The sequence below is a fragment of the Zosterops lateralis genome, assembly GCF_965231275.1.
Source record: "Zosterops lateralis genome assembly, chromosome: 26".
In the NCBI taxonomy this organism is placed as follows: domain Eukaryota; kingdom Metazoa; phylum Chordata; class Aves; order Passeriformes; family Zosteropidae; genus Zosterops; species Zosterops lateralis.
The window spans coordinates 4997551-5011118 of NC_139786.1; the positions used below are offsets into that span (position 1 = coordinate 4997551).

Sequence of the window (13568 nt, forward strand, 5' to 3'; positions counted from 1 at the left end):
CGTTATCACTGTGGTATCTGACACTAAAGCAAGTGTTTTAGATATTAACATTACATAAGAGGTAACATTTTATAATTTGTGCCAGGAGCCTCAGCCTCAGTTTTGTAATTTTAACACCAAAATCATTATTTCCACTGACTGCTTTCAGCATCAAATCAAATACCAATCAAGGCAACGAATGTGTAATTAGCTATGCACAAGCCTGCTGTAGGATGAGTCATGACCCCACTGTGGTGCACTCCTGATGCTGGAACATACATGCTGTCCCTTGTCCAAACCATCAGTAATCCAAATCAAAATATATTTTCCTTTTGTTTTTCAGGTAACAACCCCAAAAAGACACAGCAAGAAGCACGCACAGAAAATAAAGCTGGTGACAAGCCAAGTAACCAAACAGGTATGTGAAAATACAGAAAAATTACACTGGCCAGAGGTGCTATCTGAAAAGTTCCATCAGAAAAGGCAGGAGAGCAGCCTTCCAATCTTGCCTGCATTCTCAAAATGTATGGATGTGTGCTCCTCAGAGCCGCATCCCAGGCAGCACCTCCTGTCCCACTGAGCATCCTCCACGGTGCACTGGCTGCTCCTGAGCCACGGCCAAGGCCAGGAAAGCCAAGAGTAAAGTCCTGAGCCCTCCCCACTCCAGTGTTGTGCTGAGCTGGAGCTTTCAGCAAATTAACTGCAGCCCACACAAACAAGGGAGAGAAACAAACTTCTTGGAAAACAGCAATAATTCTGTCATTGGAAATAGTCATTTTGTGCACAAACGCTCTGGGATTGATCCTCCTCAGCCTGTAATCTTTTGTGCAATCAGCTTCACGCTGAACCTGCAATTTCAAATAACATAATGTTAACTTCTATGGAAGTGACTGGCTAATTATTCATTGGGAATTGCTTTGCTATAGAAGCCCTCCAGGCAAGGAACAAGGGCTCTGGGCAGCTAAAGCCTGCCATGCTGAAATGGCTAATTTATTTTTTGTCCTATTGGTCTGCACTTGCAGAAAGTTGCTAGGGACATGTGCCAGCCAGACAAAGGCAGGGGAAAGGAAGCCAGCAGCACAACTCAAAGACCAACACACACTGCATCCCCAAATTAGAACAAAGCTCTACGTCAGTGGCTGGAGTTGGCAGCCTCCCCTCCGGCCGGACTGCGGCACTCTGCAAATTCGTACCAACGAGCCCGAGCTGCAGGCAGGACACAGCCACCCCAGCTGAGCACAGCCAGGGCAAAACACACTCTGCTCCATTAAAACATCTGAAACACTTTGATAGGAGGGACTGTGAGGTCACAGGTCCTCCCAAGCAACACCACGGCCCATTCGCCATTTCTCCTTTTCCCATCTAGCCCTGTTGGAGTAGCTTAGGAGAGGGCTTTGCACCATTCAGGAATTCCCCACAGCTTTTTTTGGGGAAAAAAATGAAAAAAGTATTTCCTTTCCTCCTTCCTCATCAGCCATTTAGACACAGCAGCCGTTCAGGGGACTTCCTCTATTTGCTGCCTATCACATCCACAACTTGCCACTGATTTTTAAGCCCTATAAAGTTTTTCATTCCTCTCCATTTCCTCCAGTGGAAAAAATACCCTGACCTTTTCTAAAACAGATTAAATTCCAGACAGACCCGAGGAGGCTCAATCGTAGCAAAAGACCAGCTCCACTCTACTTGGTAGGAATAATTTGTTGTGCTGATAGTAGCTTGGCAACGTTCGCCACTAGTCTTCCTGGTTTATATAATTAAGAGTAAATAAGTGACATGAGGTAGATAGATTGCCACTGAAATTTCAGCTTGCGCTTTAATTATTTCATTTCTGCAGTAGCAGTGACCAGAAATTGGCAATAAAGCCCAGTTTGAGCTTACTTGGTCTCCAGCGTAAAAAAATTTAATGGCGAGACGAAGCTTCCAGGCCACTAAGGGTTCTGTGAAACTTCTCAATAAAATTGAAGAGGTTTAAACTCTCTTCCCATGCATTTCAAACTGATGTTGGGTAGGTTAAGATCAGGTATGGGGAAGAAAGTCTTTACTCAAAGGGTAGGGAGGCCCTGGCATTCCCATCCTGGCACAGGGGAAGGTGTCCCTGCCATGGCAGGGGTGGCACTGGGTGAGCTTTAAGGTCCTTTCAACCAAAACCATTCTCTGATTCACACCCTCCAGTGATAAATCCTAAGCCTAATACCAAGCCTCTAAACATGGGGCACATCCCACTCTTCAGGAGACTGGGCTAACTCACCAATTCCAGAAAATACTGAGATTCTGCAGATCTCCCTGGCAGGGCTGCAATAACCCGTGTGAGTGTTTGCACACTGGATGTGACCATGCAGCCCGTTCTAAAGGTCAGCTCTGCACGCACAGCCCAGAGACTTTCACTCGCCTGGTGTGTGTGTGTGGCAGCCACGAGCAACCAAACCCCCCCTGATCCCACGCAACTGCCGCTCATTAAACGCCTCTTTTAACAACGATTTTCAGAATGAAAAGCCCCACTGACCATATGGCCACTTATTAATACTACATTTGTTTATCAGTTTAAATAAACCCCCCGCAGCAATGAGTATCCGTGTAATGAGGACTTAAACACAGCTCACAACGGATGTGTTTCAGCCCTGCCAAGTAGGACTGCACCTCCTGAATGCTTTTCATGGCAGATTTTGAGGCTTGATAGGAACCTGAATAGCAGTAAGTGCACAGAATTAACTTCAAACAGAGGGGAAAGTAACAGTTTCATTACGTTTCGTAAAGAAATTAAGTTATTTAATGTGGTGCTTAATCCTTCAGTATTTAGCTCAGCCCCTTAATGCTGCTTCCTGGAAACTTGGGGCAGAGTGGGGGTGGAAACTGAATTTTCTTCTACAGCGAAAATGAAACTTCCTTCTGCGTGAAGGTTTTAACTGAAGGAATATTCAAACAGTTATTAACACTTCAGTGGCAGAGTGAGAGCTTCGAGGCCAGTGGGGTTTTAACCAAACCACTGCCAGACCTGGCCTCTGCACCGGGGCCTCTCTGAAGATTTTTAATCCTCCTGAACCTGCTTAAAAGGGCAAAACCCCTTTGACAATTCCTCCTGGAATTTCCTTTATGGTGAATAAAAGGTGACATTAAAGGAAACAGCTCTGATGGTTTAATCAGTTTTATACGAGCCGTTACAGCATTTATAGGTCAAGCTTGATTACAACCAAAATAGACAATTATAGAGCTGCCTTTGAAGGGCAGGGAGCCCAAGGCCAGGGGCAGCTGCAGCCCTGCTCGCAGCAGAGGGGCTGCTTTGACTCACACGGAAGGGAGAGCACATCCTACCCCTGAGCAGCACTGCCAGCAGCCAGGCCTTCCCCTCCGCCTCATCAGCACCATTCAAACTGCAACAAAAAAAACAGTCTTATATTTAGGACGCGTCTTTGAAATGATAAGACGTAGGGCAAAAGGGAAATAATCATTTCTCCTGCGTTAGTATGTAAATTTGTCAAACACACGGCCCGGGGACAGGCGGTTCTGCACTCTGGGCAGGACCTGAGAACACAGCACACTCCACTTGAGTGTTAATTGCCAGCTCCCACAACTTCTGTGCCTTCCCACCAAAGTCAAAACTCCCACTCATCTGGTTTTTTCTGGAGTAAATCTGCAAATACAGCAGCAGCCCAAGCCCTGCCCTCAGCACAGTACTACCCTCACCGGTTTTAAAAAGTTCCTGAATCTATTTCAACTTCTGCCCACAGAGCTGCAGTGGATGCGAACTCGAACAGGACCAGGGCAGTTCCAGCATCCCAGCTCTGGAACTCAGCTTCATTCTTCTGACACCTCCTCGGCCACCCAGCTCAAGTTTGCTCTGCTGCTACATGGACTTGGACTCGATATTGTGTTTATGACAAGGGTTTGGGCAAACAGTTCATTTAACAGAGGCTGCAAAGCACTGAAATTACAGAAAAAAGGACAAGAGCCACTTTCTCAGAATCACACCACCGAGGAAAGTGCCCTGGAGCACTACAACATCTGTTGGATCATTTCAAATGGGATTCCTGAAAAAGCTTTGACTGCATTCTAGTGATCAATATGCCAATGCAGTGTATTCACCAAACAAGGCAAAGCCACAATAATATGGTAATCTCCACAACTTCGTAAGTGATCTGATGAGTTAAAAGCCCTAAAAGCATAAATATTTAATGAGAAAGGAGGTCTGGAACCACTTCAGTCTGTATCTTTAATCCTAATGTTATTTTCAGCTACAATTAGTGTTATAATCTAAAGCAGAAAGCAACAATTGGCTAAATTTATTTTATCTTCACCCATATTTACTTCATAAATCCAACAAGATTTCTGTTCTTCAGGCCTGATACCCAGTAGCTGTTCCTCAGCACAGGACTAACAAACACATCAAATCTCAGGGTAAAGCAAGATGTGCTGGAATGAGACTGTTACACAAAAAAAAGAGAGTTGCACCAGAAATAGCCTTACCCAGTGACCTATGAGTTACTTTTAACTATCACGTGGTGAGTGGCATATAAAAAGATATTATTCTGCATGTCAGCTGTCTGTAATGAAAGTTTTCCTCTCCTCAGCTGCCCCTCCCTACAACTTCAAATTTATTTGCATGAGAGAAAAGAATATTACATAAAAATACAACATGAAAGGCACTGCAACCAATCCATCCAGCTGAAGTGCTCCTCCCACGTCCTCCGTGCTTTCCAGATTAAGGGTCTATTTCCAGCTGAAGATGTGAGAAATGCCTGATTCCACACAGATTCTTCCCTTGGACAAAAAGCTGCAGCAGCTTTCCATCCTTGCAGAGGCAGAGCAGCCCCAGCTGCAGCCAGCGATGCTCAGACCCATCACCAGCAGCCTGCACTGCCCTGAGCTCACACGCAATACCCCCATTTAAACATGACAAGTTCACATTTTTTCACTATTACAACACTGCAGAACACAACATCACATCGAATCCAGCAAATATTTCGACTAAAAAAAAAAAAAAAAAACAACAAACCAAACCCTCCAAAACATTCCAGCCGGCCTTGAATCCGCAGTCACTGACAAGTGAAATGCAAGTGTCTGTTTTCCTGCAATGCTCCAGCAAGCAGCAGTTATGCAACACAGCCCATTGACACACACACTCCTAGTTGCAGTACATTCCCAAAAAGCAGGGTTTTGACAAAGCCACAATCACCTGTTACAGAAATGCTCATCCTGCTCCTTACACTGAGCATATTTCTGAGTGTTTTTTGCCTCACTGAAGTGATGAATAAAGATTTGTTTCAGCAGCCCCAACACAGCCACTGCTGTGGGCACATCCAGACCTCCTGCTTCAGTGTCCCAGATGGATTTAACTATTTTCCATCTTATCAATATTCAAAATAAATAACAAACCACAATGCCTCGGGCCACCTGCTCAACAGGCCTGCCATTGCCTGGCTCCCCACATTTTAAGTTAAACAAAGTCAAATAGGTGAAACAGCCAAGCCAACCACCTGCAGCCACGGGCTGTGAGCAGCCCTGGGGATTCCTTTTCGGCTGTTTGTCCTGTTACCTGCTTCCTCCCCCATATAAAAGCCCTGTGCAGGGTCAGACTTCCCCCTCAGACTGATGATTTTGTTCAAAAGAAAGTGACCAGCAGTTTTCAAACCACACCAACTCTTCTTCTGTCAGCATCTCGGTTTCTCCACCAGAAAAAAAACCCAATCTGTGCCTTTGCCTGGGTTCAGGTCAAGGCAGTGCAGCTGCGGTGAGGAAGTGCCTGTTCAGGTATAGCAGGTCTTTCCCAACTCCCAATTCCTGCCGGAGCACTCGCAGCAGGGAGCACAACACACATCAAAACATCAAAACACCGTCTTTATGTGGCCACGGCGGGGTTCGGCACAGCCACCCGACCTGCTCCAGCAGCTGACACGGTGAGAAAGAGCCCCAGCCCTGCCCTGGGCTCTGCTGCCACAGGAGAAACCGAAACAGGCACTTCTGAGCTCACCTTCACCCAGGTGTGCTGCCTGCCATGAGGCTTTGGGCACAGCCTGCCAATACTGCGGTTACAGACCCCAAAGTGACTGGAGATGCACATGAGGGACGGGTCCTGGTGTCCCATCTCCTCCCACACACATCCCAAAGGATCTTCCCACAGCACATGAATGCAATTTAAGTACAAACACACCATTTCTGATCAGGAATGTAACGCTCAGTGGCTGCTCCTTGAGCACCACCCTTCTTCCCACAGCATCATCATTTTAATATCGTTAAATGGATTAAACCTTAATTATTGCAGTATTTGCAAGGGAAGAAGTGATCTCTCAGTAACCTGTTCCTGTCCCTCTGCAGATCAAAACTTGTTTCATAGCAAATCTGGGAGTGAAATGGCATTAGAGGTGCAGCACCAAGTGCTTCAGTGCAGAAAGCAGATACCAAGAGCTGAGCAGGCCCAGGTGTGCCCTGACTGATGCTCTGCTGTCACTGGAGCCCCTTTTCTTCAGAGGGGAGCTCAGAAAACAAGCATTAATTAACAAAATTATGCTATCACAGGAAATAACAGGAAGCTTCTAATAATGAGCCATTTATCTCCGAAGGCTTTCAGTCAGACATGTCAAACCAGCTCACAGAGGATGTCAACAGTCACAGCAACAAGCACAGCCAGCTGAAAAACAACCAGCAGAGACCCTCAAGCTGTTGCAGCAGAAAGGCAGCTCCATGTAACTCTCATATATGCAGGCTGGTCCTTGCAAATAACAACCTGGTACCACTGAGGACAGAGACCAAATGTCACCCACTGGGTGTTATTCTGGCAGGCAGAACAAGGCACGGGTCACCTGTGGCTGTCCAGGCAGACAGGGTCACCACATCACCCCTGCTGCAGCACAAGGCTGAGGGACACTGCCCTGGCTCAGATGTGTCAGCAACTGCAGGTTCTTGTTCTCTCCTCAACTCCTTCCCTCTACCAGCAGTGGTACTGGCACAATTAAAGTCCATCATCTTCACACTTACTTTAATCCTTTATCTTCTGGTGTAACAGCTCAACAAGTCTTCACTTAACCAACACAGATGGTTTTTCACTCTAATGTTCGTGCTGGAGGCACTAAACTGCATCCCTTGGATTCCCACAGGGTTCTTGCTTCCAAGAGCTTCTGAATGCTCAACAATAAAGGTTCAACAATGGGAAAGCAAAGGAGTTCAGTCTCTGCTCTGCCTTCCTCACCCCACAGGACATGAGGAACCCACTACTGCTCCAACTGCAGGATAAAACCACTAAGAGAAATTCTCACCCACAAAAACTGGGCTCCCTCCCTGGCCTGACTACTGCCATCCATCACCTGCACAGGGAGCACTGGCATAAACTCATCTCCATAACTCAGTGCTCTATTTCACCATTGCCACTCACTGAAACATCCTGAGCCTGATTCCACCTTCCAGGACCTGCAGGGAGCCCACGGGAAGGGTGGAGAGGGGCTGTTTACATCCCACACAAGTTTTAACATCGGAGCAAGACAGGCTGGACCAAGTAAGAGAGCTCAGCAAGATGAACAGCTCTTCCAGAGAACTTTGGGACATCCTTACTTATCTCTGCCATTAAGTGTCATGTTTCCAGCAGCAGCACCTTTCCTGAAGTGCAAACACAAATGCCTACAGGAAAATTTGACCCTGGGATTTAGAAGCACCCTTTTAAGAAGGTGCTGCTTCCATCAAAATTCTGTTTAATTTCCAATTAACTATTAATTAAAAGAGTAAAAGAAAATCAGTAACAACTTCAGAGCTCAACATAAAATGAATTGAGGCTATACTTTAACCACCATCCTCACTACCTCATCTTCAAAAAATAACCCAACATCCCCCCAAATCAAGGCCAAAAAATCCAAACATCACCCTAGGACTGGACTAAGTTTTAAAAGTTGTCTCTCATGAATCTGTTTCTGCAGAATTAAATACACAAAACTATAAGAAATGATTGATGTTCAACAATAATGTGGCTCATCAGAAATTAAAAGAAAGTGATAAAATAGGAAATCTCCCATATCACCCTAACCCCCAAAAGTTTTGATCAGGATCCACAGCCAGAGCCAGCTGAGCTGATTTTGGCAAGGTTGAAAGTAACACTGGATCAAGGATAATCCTGAACTTCAAACAGCTACACATAAAAAACACTTCAAATGTAAAGCCTAAAGGTTTGAACTTACGTATGTTCAAAAGATTCACTTTGTTTTCTCTGGGAAAACAGATAACACGTTCCTGTTGTCAGAGCATTAGGATTCCTCTTGAAGACGATTTTTTTAAGTCTGCAAAGCTGCACAGAAGCAATCTGTTCTCTAAACACTGAGCACAAGTTCAAAGTGCCACCGAGTGCGCTGTGCACGTGCAGGGTACAAGAAAAAGCACTGCAATATAAAGTACAAACAAATGCTTGGAGTTGTTTATGCCCGGGACGATGATTCAATATACAATTAAAACTTTAATGTTCAAGTACCTCCACATGTTACACTCCTGCCATTTAATTACTTTTCAGTTTTTTTTAAGAACAGTCCTCAGACTGGCTGAGCAGCCACGATATGTATCACTAATAACCCATGTCTGTATATTTGCAGCTTATGGTTTCAAATATAAACTGTCCTGATGCTCAGTGTAAACACGAGTCTCCAAATAAAAGCATTAACCTGTCACTGGCCTTGTGCTGTGCGAGTAATTCAGCCTGTTTGGCAGGAGATCCTCTCAAAACCTTCAGCAAAGCTCCTTACCCTAAAAACAGCCACGCCACAGCAGGACACGTGATGGCAGCCAGCGCTCAGCTCCCTGGGGTGACAATGACACTGCCAGGCCCGGGCTGCCACCAAGGGAGGCTTCCTCAGCCCTGCAGCCTCCTGGGCATCCCCACACACAGCCTGGGAGCAGGAGCTGCTTTGGAGGGGGATAACTCAGCTCCCTGAGAGGATCCAGGGAAGGCACACGCCGCGCTGCAAACACTGCGCATGAAAACAGATTATTTTTAGAAGCGGTGCGAGCACAGCACTTCCTGCCGGCTCCACCTTGAAGAACGGCAGACGCTCTGTCACCCTCCATTCCAAAACCAGGATTTCACAACTTCTGCTACCTGCCACAACACAGAGAGAGGCAAGGGACAATCTGCCGAGAACGGCAAGTGACAATTTCCCAGTTTGTAACTTGGCACTGAGAACTTCTGTTGGAGTATGTTGCCAGTCTTCACTCACGTCAATAAATCGATGCTTTTTTTCCTGCCACGGGGATGAACAGAACATTAAATGTTTTTATTTATGACACTGATTTTTTCCATAGCAACCGGATGTGAACATGGCATTCCCAGCGTAATGAAGTCACTATAGCAACGTGATAATGATGTCAGAATAATCAGACAGCATTTCATACTTGTGAAATACATCGCTTCTGTGAATTCAGAAACTTGCAGAGACCACAAAAGCAAGGGGGCTCCATCTGGAACTTCCCTTTAACTGGCATGGTTTTGGATAACTTCTCATTAAAGGCACAGAGCTTTGCTAACGCACCATTTTCTGTTTCTTCAAGCTTCATCCATTACTTCCCGAACGTCTCAGAAATTCCCACATTGAAACCCTTCCAGATCCGAGGATCCGCTACACCAGGGAGAATTACTGACACACCATTCCAGCATGGAAAAGGCAATGACACAAATCACAACACTGAAACATTTCACAGCAGACAGGCACTGTCAACTGAACAGACGCTTTCCTCAACTCTTCAGAGAATCTGGTGTCTCTCTTTACGTGGAGCAACACAACTACTCAGAGAGAATTCCAACAGCAACAGAAATTACAGAGTGCTGATACAATACTCCGAAGGCAGACAGGCGTTTTCAAGTCAGACAACTATTTTAAGAAATATTATCTCCCCTGTTAAGCTACTGAAAGGAAAAAACCCAGTTTTTATGGTTTGCCCTTCCTGTTTGCAGCTCTTTCCAAGCTGTGAGCAAAGCAAGACCCAGTTCCAGCTCTGTGTCAGTGGGAATTGACTCGCTGTGTCCAAACCCCAACCCTCCCACTGAGGCAGCTTCACAGGAACCCCTGCACCAAACCCACACCTTCTGCACCTCAAATATCGCAAGCAAAGACACCAATTAACGAGAAGTAGCCAAACACCAAAGTTTCCTTACGCAGAGAAGAGTTTCTCTTTAAAGCGACCGAAGGAAGTGCAAGAAACCCTTTCAGAGCTGAGGTGGTCTGAGACAACCAGTCCTTGGGAGAGGAGGGTGGGGATGGGCCGGAGGATGAGGATACACCGGAGGATGAGGAGGGGCCGGAGGATGAAGATACACCAGAGGATGGGGATGGGCCAGCCCGCTGCTCCACGTGGCCCACATGGGGCTCCCCCTCGCCTTGTCCCACCTGCCCAAACCTCCTGCTCCATCCGGGCTGGCGAAGCGGCACGGCTACTGAAGCCTGGCCCTCGTCCTGCCCGTCCCTGTCCCTCGTCCCGCCTGTCCCTGTCCCAGCGCACCCTCCGTGCCTCCCCTCGCTGTCCCTTTTCCCCGGGCCCCGCACAAGCCCCGCTGCCCGTTGCCCGTTGCCCGGTGCGGGGAGCAGCGCGCTCGGCCCGGCCCGGCCCGCACACACCGGCCCCGGGAACACCGCAGGGATCCCGCTCATCCCCGGGCCCGGCCACAGCCCCGGCCGCGCAGCCCGCCCGGTGCGGCACAAGATGGATGTCCGGCGGGGCCGGGACGGGACGGGCCGGGCCGGTAACGGGGACAGGGCCGGGCCCGAGCCGCCTCCCCTCGCCGCCGGCCGGGCCGCGGGCACGGAGGGCACGGAGCTCCCGGCTCGGCCCCGCCGCCCCCGCCCGGCCCCGCCGGACTCCGGGCCGGCCCCTGCCCCGCTCCGCCCGCCCCGCGGCCTCGCCAGGCCCCGCCGGAGCCGCCGCTTCCCCCGCCGCTCCCCGGCCCGGCCCGGCCCGGCCCCCGCCGCTCTCCCCGCTCACCGCCGCCCCCGGGCCGCCTCCCGCCGCCGCTCGGCTCCCCCGCCGCGGGCTCGGGGCTCGGCTGCCGCCGCTGCTGCTGCTCCTGCTGCTGCTGCTCCGCTCTGCTCTGCGCCGCTCCGCTCCGCCCTCCGCGGCCCGGCCCGGGGAGGAGCCAGCGGGGCGGGCGGGGAGGGACCAACGGGGCCCGAAAAGTTCCGGGAGGGCCGGGCCGGGTGAGGGGAGCCCGGCGGGGCCGGGCCGTGTCGGGGCCGGGCCGGGTGAGGGGAGCCCGGCGGGGCTGGGCCGGGTAAGGCCGGGTTCCCGCGGGGCCTGCCCGGGGCCGGGCCTCTCCTGCCGGGGCTGGAGCATCGGGAGCAGCTGGGAAAGGGGCTCAGCCTGGAGAAAAGGGGGCTCAGGGGGAATTTCTGGCTCTGTACAGCTCTCCCTGACAGGAGGGGACAGCCGGGGATGGGTTTGGGATCTCATCCCGGGGAGCAGGGACAGGAGGAGAGGGAAGGGCCCCAGGCCGGGCAGGGCGGACACCGGGGGGTTCCCCATGGCAGGGTGGGCACCGAGCGGTGACTGCGCTGGGGATGTTTCCGTACGGGGATGATGATGATGTGCTGTCACACGGGATGATGATGGTGGGGCTGTCACACGGGATGATGGTGGGGCTGTCGCACGGGATGATGATGGTGGGGCTGTCGCACGGGACAGGACCAGAGTCACCCAGAGGTCCCCAAGCACCACCACAGCACAGGCTCAGCACCAGCCCCGCATCGCCTTCACCCCTTAAAGACCTCTGCCTGAAACACAGCGCTTCAGAGTGTGTGGCGTTTTGTTTAGAAAAGCATGAAAAAAAAGAACTGTAACGCTGAAGGGAAGACACGTGTAATTGACAAGAAACTGGCAAAAGCGGGAAGAGGAAATGACACTGAGGGTGTTTTTGTCTCTGAGGGTTTGTAAAAGCCGGTGGGGATCAGGTCACAGGTGCAGAGCAGTCACTGCCAGGGTCTCTGATCTGGGAGATCACTTCATCAGCCCCAACTTAAACCATCATTCAGCTCTAAACTACACACTCCAGAAAAGCTAATGTCAGCGGTCAATAAGTTTCAGGGGCTTTTTTTTTCCTGGTTAAGAATGTATAATTACCCGAGGAGGAGCTGTAGTTGCTGCCATGATTGCAGTGCCCAGCTCTCCATGGGATGCAGAGGGATCTCTCGTGTTCCCAAGCACTGACACCTCTTTACACAGGCAGGGACAGGACAGGACTGCAGCCTCTGTCCCTGGGGATGCTCCTGCTGAGGCTGCAGAGGACGGTGCCAGCAACACACCCACAGGCCTCCCCACACTCCTCTATCACACTTACAAAACTTCAGGGACACGAGCAGATTTATTGAGGTTTGAGGCTACAGCAACAATATTTTAGCAGCCATGCTGCCTTTCATCCAGAATTCCAATAAAAAAATACTAAATATTACTTGTCTGGCTGTTCAGATGAGAAAAGAAAGATTAAATGACTTATCCAAAATCCCCAGCAACTGAGTGGCCAGGAGACACACAGAGCTGAGTCCCCACTCACCCTCTGTAATTGAAACTGCTCCAGTTCTCCCTCTCACAGCTTTGTGTGTGCAGCAGAAATAAACACACAGCGCAGAATTTTGCTTCCAGGTACAACTTGTGGCGGCTGATAGTGATCTTTAAATCCCTGTTTTTATGGCTTAAGAAGTGTCTCCTTCCCTGGGGACCACCGTGCTGGGAGAGCAGGTGAATCACTGCTTGATTTGAATGGCTGGAGGCAGGGAGATGTCAGCAGAGGATTTCCACACTTTCTGTCTCTGCAGGACTTGGCAGTGAGAGGATCAGTCGCAGTGGGACGGTCGGGGTGGCAAAAGCATCTGCCTTGAAGGATGCTCAGCACCCGTGGTTGAGCAACTTGTTTCTTCAGAGTACAAATGTTCCTGTGAAATCTGTGAACTTAGGAAGTCACTAGCTCAATGTTTAAAAACATGAGTCTGTGTCTGGAAAACAGGCAAGGGCAAAATATCAGCAGCAGGCTTCTATTTAAAAGGCTGTGCAAAAATATATTCCTATGGGCAGAAACTGCAAGGGGTGCAATTCCTTTAACAGGCTCGGTGTATATGGAAATGTTTGAGCGTTCTGCAAGGCTTTACTCCAAATTTCCTTTGAAATTAAAGCTTTAACAAACTTTGTCCCAGATATCAACGTACTTGCAGCTTTTCCCACTGAGCACTGACTGAAGAGTTTTATTGTATCCAAGGAATCACACACGTATCTATTTCATGGGTTGTGGACCATCTTCCAAGTTTGAGAACAGTGAGGGTCCAGGCACACTGAGGGCCTGACTCAGCAGGACTGAACTCCTGTTTGATGTGTGTTCTGGGAGGGTTGACTTTCCCTCCCATTTTCTGCAGGTTTGAGTGGAAGCTGGTAACATTTATTGCTGAGTCAGACTTTGCAAGTACACAAGATGAGATCTGGATGGATGGGAACCTGGTATGAAATGATGAGAAGGGGAGAAGCAGGTCCAAGTTCAGCTGAAATCAGAGGCACTTTTCCCGGTGACTCCGGCAGGGAATAAATCTGGGTGTCTGTTTCTCCCAGCCCCAAATCCTGCCCTCCTTCAGGCAGGAGGGTGCAGCCCCTCA

General features: G+C 49.4%; 1 protein-coding gene across 1 annotated transcript in view; it reads right to left on the minus strand.

The window, feature by feature from the left end:
* The window catches only part of RAP1A (RAP1A, member of RAS oncogene family), a 29337-nt gene extending 18346 nt beyond the window's left edge, over positions 1–10991 (minus strand). The window contains exon 1 of the mRNA XM_083878539.1: positions 10921–10991. The gene's annotated coding sequence lies outside the window, so the exon portion shown is untranslated. The remainder of the gene's footprint in view (positions 1–10920) is intronic.
* Between the last annotated feature and the right edge of the window lie 2577 nt (positions 10992–13568).